We start from the raw sequence: 14441 nt of genomic DNA on the forward strand, positions 1-14441 counted from the left end.
ATGTGCCCACCATAAACACACCACGGGACCTCGGAATGCTGAATTTTTGCCTAACAAACTTAAGCAGATCTGTATTTGTAAGCGGCCTATCCGGTAGGATAGCTAAAGGGCCTTTTTTTATTTGTGAAGAAACCTAGTTCTTTTATGATGGCTGCTGCTTCCATCATGCGGTTACATCTTCGTGCTTCCTCTAGCTGTTTCTGGGTGTTTTGTGCGTTTTGGTGATTGTTCTGGAAATAGCTGCAGCATCACCAGCCAGAGAACCAATCAGTGAGAGGCCTACGATGGCAGGTACGAGGAAGGAGATAATTCCTAAAAATCAAATAAAAATAGTCTCCATACCGTTTGCAGATTTTTTATTTGTTAGCAGCCGTTTCCTCAGGCCAGGCTTTTCCCCGACCTAATTCCTTCTGATGTCGTAGGTATCACTGCAACATGCGGTGGTTTAATTGGCCCTTTAAGATCCAGTGCACTTTTGTCTGCATACATCCCTGTCAGGGTACAGTTTTTTAAACACCGCTGTCTTGGCTTCTTCATCATCGTTATCTTCTTCTTCTCCTTCTTCATCTTTCTGTTCTTCTTCTTCTTCTTCAGTGCACGACGTGTGGCGTTTATAACTTGGTTGAAATTCACACAATAGCTATACTCCAGAATGTACAAATCAATTGGAGGTTTATTGAGAAAACCATCACCTCTCTTATAATGCATGTTACGCTACTGTGCTGGTTGTGCTCTGTGCACCCAGTTATAGACCAAATCGTCAGTTTTGTGTTGCAGGAAAACCAAGCCCTTTAACTTGTGCTCTTTTCACTCGACGTCTTACAACACACACTATGAGAAACGTGTATGGTTCTGAGCTCTTCTGCATTTGCTCGGTGTAAAGTATCCTGAAATTTCAGTGCCACAGCTATCCTCTAAGACGTAAATTCTGTGATTTTTCTCTGCAATTCAGAAAATAAATATCTCACTCTACCAATTTGGGAGGTATGACTTCTCAGATGCTGTCTTGTGTTTTGAGATACGACCAACAATAAAATTCTTTTTATACCAATCCAGCATTTTTACGCGACAGGGAAAAAATACATATACATAGCTCTGAAAGAGGCTGGAACTTCAGCATATATCAAGCAGTGGACATGTAACTCAGGCACTCCATCCAAGAGAATGGTGGCACGTAGACAGGGAATTCGTCTATACACGAATGGAAAGTTTCGACCTCTCGAGCGTGGAGCTAATGACCTACAGATGTGTTTTCTACAGCTTCTAAGAAAATCAGTGTATTAAATTCTCGGATTACCCGACTTAAAAAGAAAGTAAAGCTTGATAGAATTGAAAATAATGTGCACGACTTCACTTGTCCATTGCTTGATGTATACCTGGAAGTGATGTCTATGCTTAGTATCATTCAGTTTTGTTCTATCAATAATAAAAAACCCATACTGTCTGTGATTCCAGCAATGTCCACAATTTTTGCAAATTCGTTGAGTGACATATTGGCCTCTACATGGGCTTAGTAAACGTGCTTTACATCCAAATTACTCTACTTGAGTAATGAGGTTTGCGTTATTCTTACTAACTGTTTTGGGATTCTGGAATACGACTCAAATAAAATGCATTAACACCCGTATTGGGTCCAAAACAGAAATAAAACAGAATTATGTCCTGGTTTTCCGTAGCAACATCATCGAATATGGTGTTAGGCTTTACTTTTTCTGATGGGAGGATTTCACTACTTTGACTAAATGTTGTGTATGTTACACCATCAACGCCTTGCAGTATCTTTTGCAGCAGTTTGTACTTGGAACAGTGTTTTTGCAAACATGCATACATACTCAAATCAGACTCCATCCGGGAGTGTTAGCAATGACTTGAAAACATTTGTCTTGGCACAGGTGGATGGGCTTAGAATTATCACCCGTTTATTATTGCGAGGTTCAAAAATGGTTCAAATGGCTCTGAGCACTATGGGACTCAACTGCTGAGGTCATTAGTCCCCTAGAACTTAGAACTAGTTAAACCTAACTAACCTAAGGACATCACACACATCCATGCCCGAGGCAGGATTCGAACCTGCGACCGTAGCGGTCTCGCGGTTCCAGACTGCAGCGCCAGAACCGCGCGGCCACTTCGGCCGGCTATTATTATTGCGAGGAGTGTCCAATTCTTCTTCTATTTCTTCTGGTCTTCTTCTGCACCGTTACAGGACTAGTCACTCACAACAAATTCCTTGTGTTATGGATGCTACACCAACCCTGCCATGAAACTACATCAGGTGTCGGTGTGCAATTGACTTTTATAGGAAATATGTGTCCGCAAATAAGCTACAGGCTATAAGTACACCAGGTCATGTCGTCTGTCATTCAGTTTAGCAATGACTGAAGACGCTGACGAGGTTCACACAGCTTGCTGCTGTTGCAGTATTCTAGTTATCGCACTGAAAATACTGGTAGCTGTAACATTATAATGCAGGTGGTAGCGTTCTGGCTTCCCGAGCACGGGGTCCCAGGTTCGATTCCCGGCGGGGTCAGGAATTTTCACCTGCCCAGAGATGTCTGTTGTTGTTATGTCGTCTTCATCAACATCATTCATCCCCATTACGGTCGGAGAAAGGCAACGGCAAACCACCTCCATTAGGACCTTGCCTAGTACGGCGGTGCGGGTCTCCCGCATCGTTCCCCTACGCTCTGTCAAGTAGAATGGGACTTCATTTCCATGTATATACAGGTTGTATCATAAATAATGGTGTAAACGCATAGAGTTGAAAGTACACGATACTAGGAAGCAAAAATGTCTCAGTAAACATAGGGGCGAAAATGCATACCTTAAGAGCTACGAGCAATTTTTCATCTTCGATATTGTGAAAAAAATCTCTTCTGCTGCAAGTCCTTTGCATTCCATATTTTGTGAAGTGGTAGTATGGACCAAAATAAGAAAAAGAAAGTCCAGCAAACATGTGCTTTAAAACGCATATCTTAAAATTTACGAGAACTTGATCATTAGAAGAGTTGTGTTTCAAAGTAGCAAAGATGAACAAGTGCTCATATCTCTTAAGGGATGTATTTTAGAGCAAATGTTTACTGGAGTTTTTTCTTGTTTTGGTCCATACTAGCAGTTCCCAAAATATGGAAAACAACGAACTTGCAGTAGAAGAAATTTGTTTCACAGTATCTAAGATGAAAAATTGCTCGTACCTCTTAAGGTATGCATTTTCGACCCTATGTTTAGTGAGACTGTTTACTGTAGAATCGTGTACTTTCAACTGTATGCGTTTACTCCACTAATTATGGTACACCGTGTATATATAGATTTTTAATTCTATATTCATATACCAGATGCACAACAGCAACAAAATCAATTGGTTCTTTCTTCATTTTCACACTTGTACAGAATTTGGTAAATGAACCTTTCTTGTAAGCACAGAATTCAGCATGTATTTCCCATAAAGTGATGAGTATTCCTTTAACTTCTTCTTTTTGCATGGTGTTGATGCAGTGTTCCAAATTATCGACATGGGCACTAAGCTTTATACACAGTTTGAACATAAGAAACCGTCTGTTAAGTCTTCCCAATACAATGGAGACCAAACAAGTCTGTAATGGTGAAATGCTATAAATAAATGACCAACCACCTGATCTCAACATGAGCGTAGCACCGTTGTACAGTGATGTTATGGATAGCATTAGGCCAGCAAAGCAAATTTCTGGGGCGATAATGGGCTGGATTATACTCAGTGGTCATCTGTTGATTGATGTAGTGTTATGCATTACACAGTTCATCCCATTCTAACTGTGTAAACTGCATCTTAACACTTCTCAGTGCATTTTCGGTCTCTAACACAGGACACCAGTTATTGCCCAGTGATACTTCTACAACAATATTTAAATTTTTTGAAGCGCTAGCTGTTAAATTATAGCTTGAAGTGAATAGCGTTATAGCACTGGGAGGAACTGGCAGCGTCTCATCCATCACATCTACACTCTGTCCTAGCAGTAAGTCTGGAATATTTTGGGATGCTGTGTATGTTCAGATGTTCGGATGTGTGTGAAATCTTATAGGACTTAACTGCTGAGCTCATCAGTCCCTAAGCTTACACAGTACTTAACCTAAATTATCCTAAGGACAAACACAGACACAAAAGACTCGAATCTCCGTCGGGACCAACCGCACAGTCCGTGACTGCAGCGCCTGAGACCGCTCGGCTAATCCCGCGCGGCACTGTGTATGTTACACATCAGTGTTTGTCAGCACCATGTGGAGTAGGAGCTTCAGCACTCTTCTTCTGGGGATCAGGAGCTGGCTGAATACCTTCATTACACAAATCAATGAATGGGATGAATAATAGCAGCAGCTCACTGCTGCTTCAATATGCTGGTGAAGTGCGCCGCTGGATCCCACAGTGCTGCATCTCTGGTACGCCTGAGGTCAATGGAGGTCCCAATAACCTGCCGGCTGCTGCTGCTGCCAGTATGGACATATGAGAGGCTGATGAACAAAGAAGAGGAAGTAGTAAGCATCCAAAGACAAACACATGGAGTTGAACAAAGAAATGGAACTCGATAAAGAAGAGGAAGAACCATTAGACGTGATAGTAGTAGCAAAGATGTGAAATGAGTGCTTACTCTTCTGCTGGGAGGCGCTGGATGACCTCGTTGCTGCTGCTGTTGATGCTTCATGATGCTGCATCACCATTTCTCCACTGACTGAGGTCTGCAGGCTACTGTGTTCCCTTTATATCCTCTACATCACTACTACATGACAGCATGTAAGGTACCTGCGAACTTAGTGGGAGGAGGAAGGCGGAGGGAGGGGAAAGTATGGGAATGGAGGGGAAGGGAGACGAGTGTGAGTTGTGACGTCATCAGTGCATTGTTGTCACATCTACCTCCAAGGAGGAGGGTAACAATGCAGAGTGGCTCAGTACGAATTTTACCCTATTACCCCAAAAATTGTTGTTAAAGGTGTGCTGAAACCATCTTGTATACGTTTTCGTATTTTCTTGATCCCCAATGCGGCTATTTCGAGCTTTCCTGCTGAAATACGCTTAGTTGGCGAACAAAATTCACCTTGGAAACTGAGGAAAATCTACACAACACTGTATAAATCATGTGCAGAAATTGACACATGACAAAAGGCATGGGGTGTACCTTCTAAGGGTGATTTGAGTGGAGTTGCTATTTATGTAGAACACGGTAGAGAGACAAGTGAGATGCATACAAGTCACATGGAATATTGGTCTGTGAGTTCTCGTCAACTTGAAGCATTTCCTCTTACAATACGATGCTGCGCCCCCTTCTTGGAGCATCACAATTCGTTCTGTCCGTTATGAATTTCCCACGTTCTCGCAACTGTTATTCTACTCTGGGAAATGTGGGATGAAATGAAGTCACACGATTTGGAAAGTACTTGTCGTATGGACGTTGAGATTCTCTTCTACTACGGCGAGCTTCGCCGTAATTTAACAGCACGTCATTTACCCATCACCAGGAAGCATGAAAACAAGGCAGATGGAAACAGAGGACATATCGTGACATTGCGTCATCGTACCATTCATGAATGTCGGTAGCCTACCATTACCGAATAACTGCGTAAGGAACAGCTATCTCGCAATTGATTACTATTGTTTCCTTCTAACATGGAAACGAACCGTTTCCGGACTCGGGTTCCTATGTAGAACGTGATCTAACAAGTCCCTTGTATAAATTCTAGAAGTGAAATTCCCGGTATAGTTGTAAACTTTCACGGCCAGAATTGTTGTAGTTAATAAAGTCTTCAGGACTATTATGCCGCGGTCGAATGGATTTCACGTCATAATCCAACGTTTCGTCTCCATCTGGGAAGAACATTTTCAAGGGAGGTCGTAGCTTCTTTGAATGTAAGATTCACATCCTGGCTCGCTGTTGACTACAGCAAGATTCCGCTTCCGCATGCTTCCGCGCAGTGGCGTGACGTCACATGTTTTTAATACACCAGCGCAATTGACCGGTATCGACTTCATCGTCCGCTGTTGCTATCAACCCATGGTGGAAGACTGGTACACACCTTCTTCAGCACCGGAACCCAGATGTCATTCAATTTCAGGCACTCCTCCTTCCTACTGAAATTCCTAGGGTGTTTTAGAATCTATATAGCCTCTGTGTATAGTCTTTAATGGTATCCGCTTGAAGCTGGTAGTACTTCAGTCCTATCAAAATGAGAGTGGTGGCCTCCTGGCTAGAAAGCATGTTCCGCAACAGCTGATCTGTCGGTCTCTCCTCTTCTGCAATTGCCATTGTGCTCTTATAGTCATTTCTTGAGGGTTCTTTTTGTATTACCCACGTACACCTCACCGCAACTACCCGGAATACCATAAATTCCTGCTTTTCCCATCTCTTGGAGAGCATCCTTGACCTATTTTTGGTGATCTTGTATCTTCCGGGCTGGTTTTCAGATTACCACAATTTTCCGCTTTTAGAAAAATTTTCCTGACCATTCAGTAACGTCCTTAATGAAACGCAGGATAACTCTCGATTTCACAGGCGCTTGAGCATCGATATGATTTCTACTCTGTTGTCTTAACGCTGTTTTCACCTCAGTGAACGAATAACCATTCTTGAGCAATGCCTTGGTGAGATGTTTTAAGTCTGCGTCAAGCTGCTCTTGTTCGCAGATTTTCCTTGCTCTATACGCGAACGTTTTTATGATGCCTCGCTTTTGTTGTTTAATTGTAAGGTGAAATTCATTCGACCACGGCATAATAGCCCGGAACATTTTCTTAATTGTGTCAAACCGTATAGTTCTCTCAGTTATTACGGTTTCCTTTTTTAAACAATGTTATTGCCTTATAGCCATGCCTATGGGATAGCTCCATTTCTCCCTTCTTAAAATAATAATAGTGTCTGCTATAGTAATTTGAGGTAGATAATTTTGATTATTCCGCCATCTACGTCGTTAAAGTGTCGTTTTGTCACAAGGGAGAACCATCTGGTTCTCCGTGACGTGTTCGCAGCTCTGGACAGTTGCTAGCCGACCGTCGCACAAAAAGGGAGGACCAGTCGTGTCCCCACACTGCGCTATACGTGACCGGCCGGCCGGCTGGCTCCCGCTCGGTAGCGCCGCTTATTGTTGTTTATCGGCGAGCTGCGAGCTGCGGGGGCAGCTTAGTTCCCGCTGGGGGCGGCGGGGGCGGAATTTATGAGCGGCACGTCGCACAGCGCCGGCCCGGCCGCAACTGCGCCGCAACTTGCGCCCCCGGGGGCAGCCGGAGGAGGATTTTTGCTTCCGCGGAAGTGTTAGCAGGGGCGCGCGATTCCCAGCACGCGTGCGGCTGTCTGCTATCGGGCGGGGCGTGGCCGCGGCTACGATGGCCAGAAAGCGAGCAGTCTGGACGAACAGCGGAAGAGTGAACGTGCCGCCGCCTAAAATTATTTCAGCTGAAGTATCCGCAAACCCGTATGTAATGCATAACTGACCACTAGATGTCACAACAAATGGTGACTTCTCTATAAAACAGCCCTTAGAACAGGGCTTCACAACATACGTGCTCGCGGAGCAAGCTGTGAGCAGCAAGGCGCGAGCACGGAGCAGCGCGAGCACGCTACCCCCACTACCGGACCAGAGCGGAGAGTGGGGAGAGTCACGTGGGGCACACAACAGCTGCCGCCAGTCAATGTAAATCCGCGGCCACCTGCAGGGATATCACTCACGAATTATCACTGCCACAAATGAAACAAATAGAGGAGAATGTACACGTGCCACATAATTTTATTAGCTTAGTGTATGCCTCTACCATCTGTAGACACTGAAACTAAAGAATTCCACGATAATCCTATATTTTCAACACTTTCTTCAACACTACTTAAAATATCACCTCCGGTTGTAGTGTTCTTCATGGCTACTACATCGAGGAGCTCCTCCCTCAACTGAAGATCTCTATTAACACCCCTAATAAATGTGGCAAGCTGCGCTGTTCCAGTGATATCAACACTTTCGTCCAGAGCTAGAGAATGCGCCATAAAATCTTTACAGATATTTGCAAGCTGGCTCTGGACGTCGTCTGCCATGTCCTGTATGCGACGAATAATGGTCATGTTAGATAATGGCACAATCCTAAACTGTTCAACTTGAGATGGACACAAATATTCCGCTGCAACTACCAAACATTCTTTTATTAAATCGCCATCAGTTAAGGGGCGCAGGGATTTTGGTAAAAGCAAAGCAATTTTGTAACCCACTCCGAGAGCTGCCTCAGTTGATTTTTCTTCGTCGTCCAGATCTTCTTCGGATAGCTTCCTTTTAAGTTTAATAACTTCCTGTGCACGATCTGGTCAATCACATTTTCCACGTCCGTAGTCTTTCGCGTGGTATGACATATAATGTCGCTGCAAATTAAATTTCGTAAAAGAATTCAGCGTTTTGTGACATACTAAACATTTTGCAACACCATCTTTTTCAGTAAACAGATACAATTCCTCCCAATGGGGGTTGAACTGCGAAAGCATGGTTGGGGTTACACAACGGCGACTTCACATGATTCTTAACCAGCGAAGTGACTGTTAAGAGCTGATCGTAGTACTTCAAACGTTACACAGTCGGCGCGAATTCAATAGGCACACTGCGGCCCTATTCAAACGTGCGCGCGCATTTCCCCTCCCTCCCCTCCCTCCCTATTCCGCGACCTTGCACCTGCTCGCGAGCACGTGCCTGAGCAGACGCGAGTACTCGCGCTCAAAACCGGCCAGTTGTTAAGCCCTGCCTTAGAACAACAGCAACAGCAGACTGTTAGCACAGATCAGTCACTTCGGAAGTGGGTTAGTCATTGGATGTCTCCTAAGTAACAAATCCATTGCAGTTATTTAAATTAAAAGCTGTCCACATCGACTGTTAGTATTGTGAAAAGAAAACCGGAAGGAACAACCAATAATGTGGCGTTTTATTTGTGTCGGCTCGATAGTGATGGTTGCCCCGGCCGTCGATCGCGATGCCTCCGATCTGTAACTATTAAAAACAAACTCCTCGCTTGGTTGATTACTTTCAGACACTATCTGCCTTAGACTCATATCAGCGTGCCGGTGGAGCAGCACGCCGGAATGTGTAAGCAGCCCTTGTTTAAAATTGAAGCACTGGTGTTCGAAGTCTGTCGGTCTTCTTTACTTCGAATCCACAGCGACTGCACCACTCGTTACCGCAACAACTCCCTTGATCTGAAGCAATTAATCAAATATGCTTCGCGTGTTCGCGACAGACTGATATACTTAGGCGAACTTGATAACTGTAGTTCTTACACCCGGTTTGCGAATGAGTGTTCAAACGCAGATAATAGGATATCTTCAATTATAAAGTCCATCACTCAAGCCGATGCCACATCATAGATTTGCGAGGATGTGGATTTATTAATTGATATAGCGTCGTCAAGGCGTCGCTACGGTGTAAATTCAACAAGTAATACGACGTAATTCCATAGATAAAATGTGGTAAGAGCCATTAAGAAGTCATAAGGTGCCGGGCTAACAACAACTCAGACATCCACTACAACAAATTTGTTTACAAGAAATTCTTGCCACAGTTATTTAAAAAGAACATATTGCTCTGCCTATTTTTTCTTCTTCTTTTAAAGGGTAGCAATTTAAATGCTTACCCTTATTTGATAATATTTATACTGATCCAATATCGAGGGTAAATACCAGTGGTACATTAGTGTCAAATTTGAGCCCAAAGCAATCATAACATCAATGAAATCTTTTAATTCAATCTCGATAACTACTTGTGATAAAAAAAAACTTAAATTTCCCAATGCTATCTTAAAAATGTATGTAGTAGCTCTTAAACAAATTTATAATAACAAATAGACAGAAATTCAAACCTAAAAACAGTATTCAAATAAATCCAATGTAGCAAAAACACTTGAAATTCACAGCAACAAATTATAGCAGGATCCCCTTATCACGAGTTTTGTACACACCAGTTTTTCTCGGGCTGCAACCTAAATTAGTTCATTTACTGTACAGGAGTACCAAACAATTTCAAAACAAGTTTAGGTACAAAACTCCTTGAGATGAACTCCAAATTAAGAGATGTGAACTGTTCATTTACAAATGTTAATTAATTAATTCAAGAACAAATCTGCATCATTAGAGCTCATTTGCTACTACATCAGTCGATATATGGAGCTGTAATCTTGCAGTCTAATTTTATTTCAAACATCAGTCTTGTGCACACTTCCTGGCAATACGTTACACACATCATGAAATTGGTATGATAAGACCTAAAACACAAATCAGTTACCGCTGGTTCCACACTTGTATAATGTCCCCCACAGGACCAACTCAATGACAACCTTTCAACATGAATACTGAAAACAAATCAACAACGAAATAGTGGAACTAATGGAGCTCCACAAGGGCAGACTCTATTACAATTTTGCATGACGTACAACTAAAACACACAAAGGGACTAGTACTCAATAATGAAGTTACTCAGCTCCTCCTGGAGTTATCCAGTACTAGTGAGTAAATGAAACTAGGGCGCAGCGACAGTGTAGTGACGGCTGTACTGACCTCCAACTGTTTCTTTAACCGGCGATCTCCTTCGGGCAACATCACTATTGTACAACTCAAGCGCTCTTGGACGCAAAAGGGCAGCACCTTACCAAACAACGGCTCGCAACTACAAGTAAGCCGATCTATGCTCCACGTGCTGCCAAGTCGTTTCGGCACATACACGGTTCGCTCCTAGTACAGGACCCCGCTCGTCACCTTCCTTGTGCTCTGCTAACTCAAAGGCTCCTTCGCTGCTCGAGCCATGCCACCTGTCGGACCACATTTGCGCTAAAAATGTCTTTGGTAAAGAGATTCTACACAGCCAGCGATTCCTTCAGACAGACACAAACTCCAAAAATATCAAAACTTTGCGGAACGTTTCGACACACGGGGCAAGTGGTTCAAATGGCTCTGAGCACTATGGGACTCAACTGCTGTGGTCATCAGTCCCCTAGAACTTAGAACTACTTAAACCTAACTAACCTAAGGACATCACACACATCCATGCCCGAGGCAGGATTCGAACCTGCGACCGTAGCAGTCGCACGGTTCCGGACTGCGCGCCTAGAACCGCGAGACCGGGGCAAGTGGATGAGTGGAAACGTGTGTTTTGAATAATGAATTACGCAATATGTTGTGGCAATCTGATGGAAGCCTCAATGTTTGTGAATGGCTCGAGAACCTTACCTTTCATCATCGGGAATGCCAACAATAAAATACGGAGTAGTTGGTGTAACTGTATGGTGGTATTTTTTTTGTCGTTAGTTTGTGTTCCCTTATTGTAATGAAGGAAACACTAGAGGCAGGACAGTGCATTTGACAGTATTGTGTACTGCGTACAATACAGGAACAGTTCTGAGCTATAACTGGGCAGCCGGCCGGGTGGCCCAGCGGTTCTAGGCGCTACAGTCTGAAACATCGCGACCGCTACGGTCGCAGGTTCGAAATCGGCCTCGGGCATGGATGTGTGTGATGTCCTTAGGTTAGTTAGGTTTAAGTAGTTCTAAGTTCTAGGCGACTGATGACCTCAGAAGTTAAGTCCCATAGTGCTCAGAGCCATTTGAATCATTTTTTTTATAGCGGGGCATATCAACATGGCAATGCAGCCTGTCATAAAGTGGGGTAATGGTGTGTGCACAATAACACTCCTAAAACCTTTCAAGAGTCCCGATCTGAACCAAATGGAACACCTTTGGAATGAGTTAGAAGGTCGGTTTCGCTCCAGATTCCAGGGCCCAACATCACTAGGTTCCTCTAGATCACACAAATTTCCTTTTACAATTCACCATTATCAGTTTCTACAGACTTCATGTCAGCATTTCATGACTAGTTCCTTTGGTTTCAGCTTTCGAAGAGGAGCGGTCCACCATTCCACCACGATGTACATGTATCTCCATGACAGGGTACTGAGCGTAGTTCGTGATAAAGGCAACGCTGGACACACCTGTATAAATAACAGATGTCTTGATACTTTTCATCTGTGTATTCTCTTCCACACTGCAAGGCATTTATTTAGCCAAGTTCCGAGAATAGGAAGCGCGCCAGACGAGATCCGAAGCTACAATTTGCTAGCGAGCGACACGGTACCTCAGTAAGCTTGCTTGCAATGTGTAGATTTTGGTGTCTGCTGGAACTGTCGACCTTGTAACATGTAGAACGCGAAGCTACCTACGGATTCTGTATTTATTTTATTTTCCTTCCGCGAGTAAATGCTTTCTAACATAATAAAAATAGTGATTGTGTACGGTAGTTAAAGACTCCTATTTAAAAACTAATATAAACTCGTTACCAAATATTTTATGTTCTCTGGTTCTTGTTCAGTGTGAGACGGATAGTTTGGGGTGGTGGGGTAGAAGGCCTGCGAGTTGTGGGGGTGCAATGTCTCCACCTAGACAACACAGCTTTATTACAAAAGCAAATTTGAAGTATAGCCGCAATTCCTTTACACAGAAAAAATGTCTGGTATTAGAAAAATAATAAAATAAAATGCAGTCGAAGGTAAAAATTCAGGTTTCGATACATTTTTAAAAAAGTAGAAGCCATCTGCTACTAGCTCCAACAGGGAAAATAATAATAAAATAAAATGCGGTCGAAGGTAAAAATTCAGGTTTCGATACATTTTTAAAAAAGTAGAAGCCATCTGCTACTAGCTCCAACAGGAAAAATAATAATAAAATAAAATGCGGTCGATGGTAAAAATTCAGGTTTCGATACATTTTTAAAAAAGCAGAAGCCATCTGCTACTAGCTCCAACAGGAAAAATAATAATAAAATAAAATGCGGTCGAAGGTAAAAATTCAGGTTTCGATACATTTTAAAAAAAGTAGAAGCCATCTGCTACTAGCTCCAACAGCAAATATAACCTTCAAGAACTGTAAGATAAAATAAGTGATACATAATCTTTTAATGTTAAGAACTGCCAGATGGAACATTCAGCTAATTTAGTGTAACATTCGACAAAGTAGAGGACTGTCAGTTAAGTAGAGGTTTCATTAATCTTAAGCACATACATACAGCACAAGGGGACAGAAAATGCCCATGCACTCGAACTACAGGAATCTGCAGGCTTCAGGAGCAAAGGCGAGTGGAACACTTCTGTAGGCACTCATCTGTGCCATTGGTGCTGCGTTCCTCGTGTTGTAATCCCAACTCGACAGCCTGAAGGCTGCCCCATTGCTTGCTCGTCATCACAGTATGCTGCCAGCCGCCTAATTCTTCCTCATGCCACTAGCCACAGCATAACTTCTCTCACTGGCCAGATGTCCAGCTCGTTCTGCCTCTTTCTGCAAGACGACGCTTGGTCGCTCTGGCAGCTACCTTCTGGAGCCTTATTCTGTATCTTTCCGCCATTTTTCCGATCGGTTCGGTACGTGAATGCACCGAACCGACTTGTTTTCGAAAGAGGGCCCTAACATTATTCTGTAAGAATTTCGAAAGCGATGCCAAACGGTCCCACAGAACCGAAACGCTGTTGTCAGTTCTCCTTGCGTCAACCAATCAAAAGCAATCTGCCTCAGATCCGTGCGTGCGCACTGCAGCGCCACAGCGGGACGAACTCTAAGCGGCTAGCAGCTGACACAGGCATGCCATTCAACACAGAACCGAAAAGTGTGGTTAGAGTACGTAATACTGTTCAAATTTCGCTCACTATGTGCTTCCATGAATGCATCATAACTATAGAATATTGACTGTGTTCTGGAAACTGTCATAAATGTAACATTGTCATTTTATTCTCATTCACATCGATGTCTTGTTTTGGATTTTACATTTCGGAATATGAGTTTAGAATGGAGTGTAGGATCACATTGTACCAATACGTGTATAGAAACATTCGAAAAACTCATCATTTTTTCTGTTTTCCGTCGTTCCTTAATTGCTTCAAAATTTATGGAGGTACGTTCCGTCTACACAACTGATTTGAAGGTAGTTTGTGTACTGCCATATGCGTTTCGATTCTTTTTTTGTGAAGATGCTTCACAAATAAAACTAGCGAATCGCGTATGGCAATAAACAAACTGCCTTCAATTAGTTGCATAGACAGAACATGTATTCACGAAATAGAAAAATTGTTTAAGAGAGTGTTAAAGTATAGGAACATGGATAGAATGTGGTTGTACCTCTCTCCTTGAGATCCGAATGATGAAGTAGTCTACTCCCTATATGGTACATCAACGATCTGGTTCATAAAAACAAAATTAAAAAGAAAACGCCTTTTCGAGAGTGTGTGGCGAGTGCAGCTATAGAGGTTCATTGTAGTTTATAACATGCATCTGATGAATTAAAATGTTTCATATAAGGTGGTATAGCTAAAAATATTGTGGCAGGAATCTTTCATCTCTGTCTACTGCTGTTAATGATTTGATTGCAGATAAATACTTGTGACGAGCTAAAGTATAAAGACGATTGCTGCTAGTTTCTTTCGCAGTA

The sequence above is a fragment of the Schistocerca nitens genome, chromosome 7 (genome assembly GCF_023898315.1).
Source record: "Schistocerca nitens isolate TAMUIC-IGC-003100 chromosome 7, iqSchNite1.1, whole genome shotgun sequence".
Classification (NCBI taxonomy): domain Eukaryota; kingdom Metazoa; phylum Arthropoda; class Insecta; order Orthoptera; family Acrididae; genus Schistocerca; species Schistocerca nitens.